The sequence below is a fragment of the Dendrobates tinctorius genome, unplaced genomic scaffold (genome assembly GCF_039654945.1).
Source record: "Dendrobates tinctorius isolate UK_male_01 unplaced genomic scaffold, ASM3965494v1 ptg000037l, whole genome shotgun sequence".
NCBI classification, from domain to species: Eukaryota; Metazoa; Chordata; class Amphibia; order Anura; family Dendrobatidae; genus Dendrobates; species Dendrobates tinctorius.
The window spans coordinates 27,333,860-27,348,621 of record NW_027361705.1 but is presented as its reverse complement, the minus strand read 5'-3'; the positions used below and the strand labels follow the sequence as shown (position 1 = coordinate 27,348,621).

Here is a 14,762-nt window from a genome sequence, read left to right as displayed (position 1 = left end):
CTGCTCCCCTGATCTACATCCCTTAGGAGCGTTGATCCCTTTAAAGGGGTTGTCTGGTCTTAAGCTACAAGTCTGCAGTCACTTTGATAGCAGATTTGTAGCAAATTATAGCAGCTTGTTGCCCCAGATCTGTATTTAAATATCCTGGCCAAGGCTGAAAAATTCCCAAAGTTCTGCTCCTACTAATAATGACAGAAGTGAGTTCTACTAATCCTACACCGTCAGGTCCTTGAAAATATCTCAGATTACATTTCAGTAATTGGAGGTTTCAATGAACATCATTCCTTTGAACTGTGTATGAGCTATGCCGGCGCAAATACGGAGTATTTCATCCTCTGTACCGGTTAGGCAGCATTACTTACTATGGCTTCTTCTGTAAAAAAAAAAACAACTCACTAAAGTCAGGAAAGAACAATGGTGGTGTTGGAATGTACAGAATGGAATGCAACTACGGTACTTAGAACTTACTGCAATCTACAGTTCTTTGTTATCAGCCGTTAAATGCTGGGTAGGTACTGATGTTTCAATGGGTTAAAGATTACATGGAAAAATGTCTTCCTCAGGGATCACATATTTATTTCATATATGGCCAATTCTGAGAGCCTTCAGGAAACATCACATATGTATTAGCAGCTGTTCTCATAGCTTCTGGCCGAGCAGCCAAGTGTTACCCAACCCCCATCCATCACAAAAGCAGAAAAGGCTAATACAGTGGGGGAAAAAAGTATTTAGTCAGCCACCAATTGTGCAAGTCTACACTTAGAAAGGTGAGAGAGGCCTGTAATTGACATCATAGGTAGACCACAACTATGAGAGACAAAATGAGAAAATAACTCAGGAAAATCACCTTGTCTGATTTGGCAAGATATATTTTGCAAATTATGGTGGAAAATATGTATTTGGAAATTAACAAAGGTTAATCACAATATTTTGTTATATATCCTTTGTTGGCAATGACAGAGATCAAACGTTTTCTGGAAGTCTTCACAAGCTTGGCCACACTGTTGGTGGTATGGTGGGCCTATTCCTCCATGCAGATCTCCTCTAGAGCAGTGATGTTTTGGGCCTGTCGATGAGCAACACGGACTTTTAAAACACTCCAAAGGTTTTCTATGGGGTTGAGATCTGGAGACTGGCTAGGCCACTCCAAGACCTTCATATGCTTCTTACGAAGCCACTCCTTCGTTGCTCTAGCGGTGTGCTTGGAATCATTATCATACTGAAAGACCCATCCACGTTTCATCTTCAATGCCCTTGCTGATGGAAGGAGGTTTGCACTCAAAATCTCACGATACATGGCCCCATTCATTCTTTAGTGTACACGGATCAGTCGTCCTGGTCCCTTTGCAGAGAAACAGCCCCAAAGCATGATGTTGCCACCCCCATGCTTCACAGTAGGTATGGTGTTCTTTGCATGCAACCCAGCGTTCTGTCTCCTCCAAACATGAGTTTTGTTTCTACCAAACAGTTCTACTTTTGGTTTCATCAGACTATATGACATTCTCCCAATACTCTTCTGGATAATCCAGATACTCACTAGCAATCTTCAGATGTGCCCAGACATGTACTGGATTAAGCAGGGGAACACATCTGGCACTGCAGGATCTGAGTCCCTTGCGGTGTATTGTGTTACTGATGGTAGTCTTTGTTACGGTGGTCCCAGCTCTCTGCAAGTCATTCACTAGGTTCCCCCGTGTGGTTCTGGGATTTTTGCTCACCGTTCTTGTGATCATTTTGACCCCACTGGGTGAGATCGTGTGTGGAGCCCCAGATCGAGGGAGATTATCAGTGGTCTTGCATGTCTTCCATTTTCTTATTACTGCTCCCACAGTTGATTTCATCACACCAAGCTGCTTGCATTTTGCAGATTCAGTATTCCCAGCTTGGTGCAGGGCTACAATTTTGTTTCTGGTGTCCTTGAACAGCTCTTTGGTCTTCACCATAGTGGAGTTTGGAGTGTGACTGTTTGATGTTGTAGACAGGTGTCTTTTATACTGATAACAAGTTCAAACAGGTGCCATTACTACAGGTAATGAGTGGAGGACAGAGGAGCCTCTTAAAGAAGACGTTACAGGTCTGTGAGAGCCAGAAATCTTGCATGTTTTTAGGTGACCAAATACTTATTTTCCACCATAATTTGCTAAATAAATCTTGCCAAGTCAGGCAAGGTGATTTTCTGGATTTGTTTTCTCACTTTGACTCTCATAGTTGTGGTCTACCTATGATGTCAATTACAGGCCTCTCTAATCTTTTTAAGTGGGAGAATTTGCACAATTGGTGGCTGACCAAATACTTTTTTACCCACTGTATGTTTATGAGTGATTAAATGTGTCATTATCTGTTTCATCATGCTTACTTGTCTAAGTAAACCCAAGCTACCAGGATAGAACAGATGAGAGGTTTAAGAAGCTTGTTGATGGTTATAGGAAGTGACTGATAACAGTTATTTATTGCAAAGGGTGTGCAATCAAATATTAATATGAGGTTGACAACAATTTTGTCCTGCCCATTTTGTGGGTTTTTTGTGAAATGATGTCCAATTTTACTTTTTTGTTCTGCTTTTTTGTGTTGTTCCAATACACACAAAGGAAATAAACATGTACCGTATTTTCTGGCGTATAAGATGACTGGGCGTATAAGACGACCCCCCCCCCCAACTTTTCCAGTTAAAATATAAAATCTTCTTAAAAGTCAGGGGTCTTCTTATACGCCGGGTGTCATCTTATAGGGCAGGTGTGGAGTAATCTGCATATGGTGGGGGGAGTGGTCCCGATGACGAAGGGAGGGGGTGTCTCACAGGGAAGGTGTAAGTGGAGTATCCCCCCTAATACCTCATTGGTGGCAGCTGTGCTCTCTGCGGGTCTCTGTGCTGGGGGGCGGCTCTTTCAACAGTGTGGGGTCTCTGTTCTGGGGGGCAGCGGCTCCTCTTTCAGCAGCGTGGGGTCTGTGCTGGGGAGCGGTGGCTCCTTTCAGCAGCGTGGGGGCTCTGTGCTGGGGGGCGGCAGCTCTTTGTGCAGCGTCTGGGCTCGCCGGCATTTCCCCAAAGCCCGGAGGCCCCGGCATCTCCATTGCTGCGATGCGGTGGCCTCCGGTAAAATGGCTGCTGGGGGCGGCGCATGCTAAGATTCAGATCTCGTCTCCCGAGATCTCGGGACAAGATCTGAATCTGAGCATGTGGAGCGCCATGCGGGGCCTGAGGGTACTCGGTACCGGGCCTGTCGACTTCCATGGGGGACGGTGTCACGGCGGCGGTAACCCGGTCCGTGGCCCAGAGGCGTCCAGTAATAAAATAGGGGAAAGTTGTGTGGTATTTATGTGGTAAAAATGAAAATAAAGTATTAGATGGTGAAATACGAGACGCCACCTGTGGTATTCTAGTCAGAGGTGACCAGCGCTGCGGTGTTGTTTCTCTGGGATGGATGTTGGGCGCAGCTATGATGTTGTAGCCCTCCACAAGTAGGGCTGTAGTCCCATGGCAAAGATGTTAAATAAATAGTAAAAATGGCTGTAAACGTTGGGGTGCAGATAAATGAGAGAAAGACACAGAGAGGTGCAGGTTCTTTACCTTTTACTGGTAATAGGTTGCAGTCCGGAGTACCACATACAGGTGATGGAATGAGTCCGGCTCACCTGGAGGCATTCAGGGGATCCACCTTGCCAGGTGGGGATTTAGGACCTTCCTTTCTGCACTTTGTGTGTGGGTCTCCGCTGTATATAACTATGCTGCGACCCTCTATTCGTGATGGTTTCACTAACCTGTACGGCTGTCAGTGTGAGCCTATTCCATGGGTACCGTTCTCTTCACTGTCAGCCCCGAGCTCCTTATCCGCTGCCGCGCCCTCAGGTGATTAATATGCACAGGAATTTACAATTCCCTGTACTTTCAGATTCGGCTATCAGGGCGTACAGCTCCTGTCAGCCTAGGACTCTGATGTCCCTTTTCTCTTTATTAGCGCTTCACTCAGGGGTCTGCTATATGCAGTATTTTAGCTTCCCTAGAGTCTCTCAGTCTCTGCTCTTGTCCTTTCCCTCTTCACAGATCAGCTCTGCCTATCGAACTCCTCTCAGATCAGCTCCCTGTCTTCATCTGACAGGATCTTCCAGAAAGATCTCTTTACCTCACGACCTCATGTTTAAACTGTCCTTTCTCCTCACAGCTCACAGCTGCTTCGTTTCCATGACAACTCCCTCAGCTCATTTCTAGCTGACTCACCAACCCCCTCTGCTGGCCAGAATTTATAAGGCATCTCCCTTTTCTGACCTGCTGCAGGAAATTGTGATTAAATTTATGCTACCTGGCATGGGGGTCCCTTTTCTGCCTCCAAGCATGACTTCACCTCTTAGAGGGAGGTAATGTCACTGTGATAACCGGACTCTGGGGTGTCACACATGCTGTTTGTGTGTTTATGTGTATTGGTAGTGGTTGTTGTTATGAATGGGTCAGGAGGATGGCAGGAACAGACTAAGCCACCAGGAAACCAGAGAGGTTGGTAACTAAGCGGATTGCAGACTCCTGATCCTATCAACACAACTAGCAGTAGCCAAGGAGCATTCCTATGATGCCCTAGATGCTTCATCACAGCCGGAGAACTAACCAAGCCTAAAGCCAGAAAGGTGAAATCTGAACTGTCCCGGAGCAGATCCCCAAAGGAATAGACAGCCCTCAAACATATATTGTCGGTGAGGCAAGATGAAACACAAACACAGGCAGAAAATAGACTGAGCAACCGGTGTGGCCCAAGCTGTCTAGACAGGACAGGACAGAAAAGATAGTGTCTGCAATCACGCACAAAACTCTAAAGAAAATCCAACACTTCTGATATACAAAAAGCCTGAGGCCACACAACCTCTCCCCCGCTAGATCAGCACTCTGGTATAAACTGGAAGCAAAGCAAAACATACTAACATAACAGGGGACTGAACAAACTGACACAAGCTGTAACATATGGAGCCGGGCCCAGTGCTGCCCCCAGCAGGGAGTACGCTGAACCCTAGCAACAAAGCAGAAAGCAAAAAAAAGGCACAACAGATTAGATGCAAAGGATTAGCAAAAGAATCACTTAACTAAACCATGCAGATCAGGCAGGGGACAAGAGAACTCCAAATGCACATGGAGGAAATCACCAGCAACCACCAAGAGCAGCCAGCTCCCAGCCAGTAATCCCTGTTATGATTGAGTCACCGAGGAGGAAAAAACAAAACACAAGCTCAGCCCAGAAAATCAGAGAGGTTGGAAACTAGCGGATTGCAGACCCCTAATCCTATCACATAACTAGCAGTAGCCGTGGAGCGTTCCTACGGTGATCCTAGACACCTCGTCACAGCCGGAGATCTAAATAAGCCTAAAGAGAGAAAAGGGAAAAACTGACTGCCCCAGAGCAGACCCCAAAGCAATAGGCAGCCCCCACTGTTGTGAGTTCATTTTCCCCTTCACTACTGAGGCCCAAGGGACTCCCTCTTCTGGTAAAGAAAGGTAGTGAGCCTGATTATCAAACACCTGAGCCTGATGATGATGACTCGCTGAGTAGAGTTACTAACGATATAAGGCTGCCAACGCCATTCTGCCCTGCGGGTGATTTCTCTGTGGGATCCTTGGAGACCAGTCTGAATTCCTGCTCTTCTAAAGCTAAGTTTTCTGCTCAGCTTTTTGCATTTGTGCTTTGACTTGGTTTTGCTTTGTTTTTCTGGATTTATGCCATTCCCTGCTGGGGTGTGCTGAATTCCTTTAGCTCTGTCTTCTGAAAATACCTGAGTGCTGATTTAGTTTTTGAAGCCTAGCTGCTTCAGGGTCTTTTTCCATATCAGCTTGTTGGCTTATGTCTTTGATAGGGTTTTGGCAGATTGCAGACAGCAACCTTCCTTTCCTGTTCTGTTTAGTTAGCTTGGGCCCCATCGTTTGCTCAGCCTATCTTTCTACCTGTGTGAGTGTTTTTTCATCTTGCTTCACCGTCATTATATGTTGGCGGCTGCCTTTTACTTTGGGGTCTGCTCTGGGGCAGTTTAGATTTCCTTTTCTGTCTTTAGGCTATTTAGCTCTCCGGCTGTGATCGAGGAGTCTAGGGCATCGTAGGAACCCGCCACGGCTACTGCTAGTTGTGTTGATAGGTTCAGGGGTCTGCAATCTGATAGTTGCCAACTTCTCTGGTTTTCTGGACGTAGCTTCTATTTTTGTGTCTGCCTCCTACGGTGACTCAATCATAACACCCCAACATATAATGACGGTGAAACAAGATGAAAACACTAACACAGATAGAAAGATAGGTTGAGCAAACGATGGGGCCCAAGCTAACTAAAAAGGACAGGACAGAAAAGCTGCTGTCTGCAATCCGAGAAAACCCTGCTAAAAATATTACCAACACAACTGATAAGCAAAAACGACCCTGAAGTCACTAGACTTCAAACCCTATATCAGCACTCAGAATATTCTGAAAGCAGAGCAAAAGAGAACACTGATCAAGGAATAAGAATCCAGCACACCCCCGGCCGGGGATGGCTGAACTCAAAAAACAAGGTAAACAAAACCAAAACTAATAAGTTCAATAGCAGAGCAAAAACTTATCTTTGGGAAGCAGGAATCAGACTGGTCTCCAAGAATCCAGCAGAGAAATCACCAGCCACTCAGAAGGGCGTCGGCTGCCTTATATCCAGTCTGAAGTTCCTGTTACCCAGTCACAATCCACCTGATCAGGTGTTTGGTTTCTTTCATCTAAAGCAGCCTCACTACCTTCCTTCACCAGAAGAGGGAGATCCTCGGACACAAAAGGTGAATGAACAGATGAGCTCACAACAGTACCTCCCCCTTGAGGAGGGGTCACCGAACCCTCATCCAAGCCACCAGGCCGATCAGGATGAGCCCGATGAAAAGCATGCACCAATCTTTCGGCATGAATATCAGAGGCCGAGACCCAGGAATTATCCTCCTGACCATAACCCTTCCACTTAACAAAATACTGGAGTCTCCGTCTACCCAGACGGGAATCCAGTATCTTCTCTACCTCATATTCCATGTTACCTTCAACCAACACAGGGTCAGGAGGTGCCACCATAGGAACCACTGGTTCAACAAACCTCTTCAACAAAGACTTATGAAACACATTATGAATCTTAAATGTGACAGGAAGAGCCTACTGAAAAGAGACCGGATTAATAATCTCCAAAATCTTGTAAGGTCCAATAAATCTAGGTTTAAACTTTGGAGAAGCCACTTTCATAGAGATATTCTTTGATGACAACCAGACCATATCACCCACCTTAAACCGGGGACCAATGGTCCTATGCCGGTTAGAAAACCGCTGGGCCTTTTCCTGGGAAAGAGACAACTTATCCACCACTTGGTCCCAAATCTGCTGCATTCTTTCCACCACAGTGTCAACCCCTGGACAGGCAGAAGACTCCACCTGCCCTGAAGAAAATCGAGGATGAAACCCAAAGTTACAGAAAAAGGGTGACATCAAAGTGGCAGAACTAGCTCTATTATTTAAAGCAAATTCGGCCAAGGGTAAAAATGAGACCCAATCATCCTGATCAGCAGATATAAAACATCTCAAATAAGCCTCCAAAGTCTGGTTTGTTCTCTCCGTCTGTCCATTGGTCTGAGGGTGAAATGCAGAGAAGAAGGACAACTGAATTCCCAACTTGGAACAAAAGGTCCTCCAGAATCTAGAGACAAACTGAACTCCTCTGTCTGATACAATGTTCTCAGGAATCCCATGCAAACGAACCACCTGTTGCAAAAACAAGGGCACCAACTCTGAGGAAGATGGCAACTTAGGGAGTAGTACAAGATGGACCATCTTAGAGAATCTATCACAAATCACCCAGATAACAGTCATCCTCTGAGAGACAGGCAGATCAGAAATAAAATCCATTGAAGTATGGGTCCATAGCCTCCTGGGCACCGGCAAAGGCATCAACAACCCACTAGAACGAGAACAAGGCTTAGATCGGGAGCAAGTCCCACAGGACTGCACAAAATTTCTGACATCACGAGACAAGGCAGGCCACCAAAAAGACCGACTCACCAAATCTCTATTACCAAAAATACCTGGATGACCAGCCAACGTGGAGCAATGAACCTCAGACATCACTTTCCTTCTCCACTGGTCAGGAACATACAACCTACCACTGGGACAACGCTCAGGCTTATCCTCCTGAAACTTCTCCAGAGCACGTCTCAAATCAGGCGAGATGGCAGAAAGAACCACCCCCTCACCTAAGATGGTAGCAGGCTTGGTCACAATATGAGAATCAGCCAAAAAACTCCTAGAGAGGGCATCAGCCTTAACGTTCTTAGTGCCCGGAAGAAAGGAGACCACAAAATCAAAACGTGTGAAAAACAAGGCCCACCTGGCCTGTCTCGGATTCAAGCGTTTAGCCGACTCAAGGTAGATCAAATTCTTGTGGTCAGTGAGGACCACAACTTGATGTCTAGCTCCCCCCAACCAATGTCTCCACTCCTCAAATGCCCACTTCATGGCCAACAGTTCTCGATTCCCCACATCGTAGTTGCGTTCCGAAGGAGAGAACTTTCGGGAAAAGAAGGCACAGGGGTTCATTATAGATGTTACAGGATCTTTTTGGGACAAAACAGCTCCTGCACCAGTCTCTGAAGCATCCACCTCCACCTGAAATGGAAGTGAGACATCGGGTTGTCGCAAAACCGGAGAAGAAGTGAACCTCCGCTTCAGCTCCTGAAAAGAAGAAACAGCCTCTGGAGACCAATTCAGCAAATCAGCGCCCTTCTTAGTCAAATCCGTCAATGGTTTGGCAATAACAGAAAAATTGGCTATAAACTTACGATAAAAATTAGCAAAGCCCAAAAACTTCTGGTCAGCCTTCAAAGAAGTGGGCTGCACCCAATCATAAATGGCCTGTACCTTGGCCGGGTCCATTTCAATAGTTGACGGAGACAAAATAAATCCCAAAAATGAAATCCTCTGTACACCAAAAAGACATTTCGATCCCTTAACATACAGGGAGTTTTCCCTCAAAATCCGGAACACAGTCCGAACATGTTCCACATCAGAGTCCCAATCCCTGGAAAAGATCAAAATATCATCCAAATAGATGATCAGAAACTTATCCACAAAGTCCCGGAAAATATCATTCATGAAGCACTGGAAGACAGAAGGGGCGTTAGTGAGCCCAAAAGGCATCACCAGGTACTCAAAATGTCCCTCCGGAGTATTAAACGCTGTCTTCCATTCATCCCCATGCTTAATGCAAATAAGATTATACGCCCCCCTGAGGTCAAGCTTGGTAAACCAGCAAGCACCTTCAAGTCTAGAAAATAGGTCAGAAATGAGGGGTAACGGATACTGATATTTAACAGTAATTTTGTTAAGGGAGCGACAGTCAATACAGGGCCTTAATGAACCATCCTTCTTGGCCACAAAAAAAACCCAGCACCCAAGGGTGAAGAGGATGGTCTAATATGACCCTTCTCCAACGACTCCTTAATATAAGAACGCATAGCCTCATGTTCGGGTACAGATAAATTAAAAAGTCGACCCTTGGGAAATTTACACCCCGGACTCAGCTCAATTACACAGTCATAACTCCTATGAGGAGGCAAAGACGCAGACTTACTCTCACTAAACACATCATAAAAATCAGCCAAATAGTCAGGAACCTCATGCGACTGGGGAGCGGTGGAGAAAACAGGAGTGTCACTAAGAGCACACCGACAACCCCAACTCACCACAGACACAGATTTCCAATCCAAAACTGGATTATGGATTTGCAACCAGGGGAACCCCAGCACGATGGTATCATGCAAATTATGCAACACCAAAAATCTGCAATTTTCTTGATGGTCTAGGGCGACCCGCATTACCACCTGGGTCCAAAACTGAGGTTTATTCTTCGCCAAAGGAGTAGCATCAATACCCCTCAAAGGAATAGGCGTCCGCAGGGGTGCCATAGGGAAACCACAACGTTTAGCAAAATCCAAATCCATTAGGTTCAAGGCCGCTCCTGAATCCACAAAGGATTTAGCAGAAAATGTGGACAGGGTGCAGATCAGAGTAATTGCCAGAAGAAACTTAGGTTGTACACCACCTACAGCAAATGTGTGTGCAAAACGGTTCTCTCGTTTAGGGCAGACAGAAATAATATGAGAGGCATCTCCACAGAAAAAACATAGCTTATTACGTCTTCTAAACTCCTGACATTGCGCCCTAGACAAAACTCTATCACATTGCATATGTTCAGACATTTGTTCAACAGGTGGCAGCATTTCCCGTGTAATTTTACGTTCACGTAAACGCCGATCAACCTGAATGGCTAATGACATAGAATCGTCAAGACCAGAGGGAACAGGAAATCCCACCATAGTATCTTTTACGGTTTCTGACAAACCCTTCTGAAAGAGAGCTGCCAAGGCTTCATCATTCCAAGTGGTGAGGACCGCCCACTTTCAGAATTTTTGACAGTACAGTTCTGCAGAATCTTGACCCTGGCTCAATGCCAACAGGGTCTTTTCAGCCTGATCAATCGCATTAGGTTCATTATACAACAACCCCAAGGCCTGAAAAAATGCGTCCACATTAGTTAGAATAGGATCATCTGGTACTAAAGAAAACGCCCAATCCTGGGGATCGCCGCGCAGCAAGGAGATGACAATTTTAACCTGCTACGCAGAGCTCCCCGATGAGTTAGGCTTCAAGGCAAGAAATAATTTACAATTATTCTTAAAATTCAAAAATTTAGACTGATCCCCAAAAAACACATCAGGAGTGGGAATTTTTGGTTCAGCAGCGTGTGAATGAGCAAGATAGGCGGAAATTCCTCGCACTTCAGCAGCAAGCTGCTCCACACGATCAGACAATTGCTTAAACTCCATCAGAAAAAAAAAAAAATATTCCTCCTATTGCCTCAGAGAAAAAGAGGAAAAAAATATACACAAAAAAAAAATTCTGACACTTTTTTTTTTTAACAATTCCTTACTGCTTTCGAGCACCCTAGAATCTGCGGTATGGCTGGTGATTCTGTTATGATTGAGTCACCGAGGAGGAAAAAACAAAACACAGGCTCAGCCCAGAAAATCAGAGAGGTTGGAAACTAGCGGATTGCAGACCCCTAATCCTATCACATAACTAGCAGTAGCCGTGGAGTGTTCCTACGGTGATCCTAGACACCTTGTCACAGCCGGAGATCTAAGCAAGCCTAAAGAGAGAGAAGGGAAAAACTGACTGCCCCAGAGCAGACCCCAAAGCAATAGGCAGCCCCCAACATATAATGACGGTGAAACAAGATGAAAACACTAACACAGATAGAAAGATAGGTTGAGCAAATGATGGGGCCCAAGCTAACTAAAAAGGACAGGACAGAAAAGCTGCTGTCTGCAATCTGAGAAAACCCTGCTAAAAATATTGCCAACACAACTGATAAGCAAAAAGGACCCTGAAGTCACTAGACTTCAAACCCTATATCAGCACTCAGAATATTCTGAAAGCAGAGCAAAAGAGAACACTGATCAAGGAATAAGAATCCAGCACACCCTCGGCCGGGGATGGCTGAACTCAAAAAGCAAGGTAAACAAAACCAAAACTAATAAGTTCAATAGCAGAGCAAAAACTTATCTTTGGGAAGCAGGAATCAGGCTGGTCTCCAAGAATCCAGCAGAGAAATCACCAGCCACTCAGAAGGGTGTCAGCAGCCTTATATCCAGTCTGAAGTTCTCGTAACCCAGTCACAATCCACCTGATCAGGTGTTTGGTTTCTTTCATCCAAATCAACCTCACTACCTTCCTTCACCAGAAGAGGGAGATCCTCGGACACAAAAGGTGAATGAACAGATGAGCTCCCAACAAATAACAGTATATGCTCCCAGCCAGTAATCCCAGGTTCCCAATTATCGTCGGCAGGTGGGGAACTTCCATCAACCTGGCCAGCTTCACTACTCTCAGTAACCACCAGAGGGAGCAGAGGGAGCTTTGGCTCAGAAGTCCGAGCAAGGGAGTTCACAACAGGTTGTACTCACTCAGGTGCAACGGGAGGAAAGCAGGAGATAAAAGTTTTTATCTTTAAAAGTTCATGTGGGTTTTTTTGGCTTCATAAACCCAGAAGCACCAACAAATGGTAAACAGCCTTTTGAGCAAGCAAAACAATGCATAAATGTCCTTAGCATGGCTCTGCTCCGCCAGACCCGTGGGCGCACAGGCTGGGGGTAATTTCCAGCTCGCAGGCTCGGTCTGGAGCCACACACAAGAGTCCTTCTTCCTCCGAACACACAGACCATGTGCCAAACAGCAGCCTCCATTACATAAGCTGTAACCATACCCAGAGGTGAGGTATGTGGGTAGCCAGATCCGCCCATCTCTCATAGCTACCCACAACTCGGTCCCAGGTGCACCAAACGACATCTTAGTGCTTACGTGCACTAACGAAAATACTCCGGGTTATATCACAGAGAGCAGCCATCTCTGTGACACATACCTTCCATTGATTACGTGACCTTTAGCTTCCTTACATACCTCTGCCCTCTGCCTAAAGCTGTGGGGCTTGACACCCGTCTGTCAAAATCGGGCCCTGTCACTGAACCCTTTTGAATCAATATATCTTCCAATTCTGTCACCTCCTCTGATAGTGACCCCTTCTTCAGACCACCCCCATCCCCGGCGGTCAGTACAGTATTGCAATTCCCTTGCCCCCATACCTACTGTCTGGTCTGACTCTTTATCACCATGTACATTACAGGGTTTCCTGCCTAGGCTACTCAGCACTGAGTTAACAGAGGAGTCCCTACTTCTAACCCTTCCGTGTCCTCTTCCATTAGGCCACCTTCGGTTGTCTCTCTGTTGGCAATTTCTCCTATTGTCTTTATTAACCACAGACCAGTCATTCAATTTATCTCTATTTCCCCTTTTAGCTTCAGATTGAGTACTTCCAGTCTTTAGAGAACCCCTTTGTCTCTCTATACCTCGGGTTAAAAGTGGTCGCCATCTACTTTCCATTTCCTGTAGCTGATTATTAATCTGCAGTCTGTCGAGTCTTAGCTGTTCTACCACTCTTAGGTATGCCACCTGATATTCAAGGAGCATTCAGATATTTTTAATGTTTTCTATTGATCCAACAATGACGAATGGAACCATCCCATCTTCAACAGCTACCTGGACTTTGCCATCAGCCGGAATCCTCACTCTCGACATACCGGACTTATTCACGATTTTCTGTATCACTTTTCCAAGTCTCCCAATAACTTTCCTCGCCATATTCCAGGGCACTTGTATGATGTCTTCCACCAACCCCAACCGACTTTGAGCTTTCCTTGTACGCTCCAGACGTCGAGTGGCTTCCTCATTCCTCAACAGGATTATCCGTTTTGACAGCGTAGGTGCATGTCACTCAGAATAGCCACCCGCTTTACTGTGACATCCCTAGTTGACAGTACAACCAACTGTTTAGTCTCTGGCGCCCAGTTCACACTACACGATTCCACCGACTTCCTAAAATCTTCATGCACAGACACACTTGCTCAGGCTTCTCTCAAGTCCTTGGGTACCTCTACTATGCAATTAAAGAGCAAAGTCTCATCCTCTTCAGGGACCGATGGCTCCTGCTTTGCCCTGGAAGTTTCCATCAAGTCATTTGCCACCACTGGGTGATTGTCTTGTTCAGCCTTTAGCGCAAGCTCTCCCTGAGCTTCACACCTTTCAAGACACCTCTCCAAGATGGGCATTTGCAGCTCAGCCCCTTTACCACTCTGGAACTGGCGCTGTAAGTCTGCCACCACCACCTGCTCGTGTAGAAGTCCCCTTAATGCTTCTTTGAGCGCCTCCATATCTTCCAATATGGCCTTGTTCACCGACAGACACAGTGACAGGTGATCCCTGAGCTCAGAGACTACTTTCTTCAGCTCATCCACTCTATGTTCAGTTGCTTGTCTCAAGACGTTTTCTTGCTCGACATGGTCTTTTACTGCCTCCAGGATCTCTACTGAGTTCCCTGAAGCTTTCATGCTCTTGTCCCACACACCATATCCCCAGCCTCAGATTCTCTGAAGTCCTCACTCTTCACTGTCACGGGGTCACACGCCTCATCACAGTTCCCTTCTTCCCCCAGAGTGCTGTTCTGGTCTCCAGCCTCCCTATAGGTGGATCCACCCATGGTCTGCTCCTCCTGAGCATCACAGACTCCCGCTCTACTGCTTTCTTCAGCAAGCGTCACTTGGAGCACTTCTGGGTGGCCCTGGCTCCTTCGGCGATGGGAGAATGTGTCATTCTAGTTGAGCCCTCCCTTACTGGACTCCCTTAGGTTCACAGAATCACAGTCACCCCCGGAGTCTGTGTCACACCCCACAGTAAGGTGACCCCTCAATGTGCTGTCTAAATTAGTGTCAAGTCCTGCATCACTCCCAGTCACACTGTGGTTTACTTCGGGTGATGTCTGGTCAGTACATTGGGCGGACGCATACTTTCCACTGGTCACCCCTACATCTGTACCGTCAGATTTGGGAGCTGTTACTTTCGGAAGGTACCCACCCCCTTCAACATAGGGCCCTTCCTCCTTCGGCTGTAGAGGAGCTCCCTTCTCCCATACGTCCGAGAATAGCCCCGAGTCCCTGCCTACTACCACTGAATAGGCTGTTAGGGACCACGGTGACATCATGTCTTGAGATGTCAATGGCCGTCTCGAGGATCACCCTGGACACCGGGTAGTCTTTAGTGCCCCAGAATGCAGGTGACCCCGGTCTTCCTTTTCGGTATCTCAAAGACCTCGGGCGCAGCCATCACCAGGGTCATCAAGCCCTCAGAGTTAAC

General features: G+C 46.3%; 1 pseudogene; it reads right to left on the bottom strand.

The window, feature by feature from the left end:
• LOC141088123 (RNA-binding protein FXR1-like) overlaps positions 1 to 13,960 on the bottom strand; it is a 29,317-nt pseudogene extending 15,357 nt beyond the window's left edge.
• Between the last annotated feature and the right edge of the window lie 802 nt (positions 13,961 to 14,762).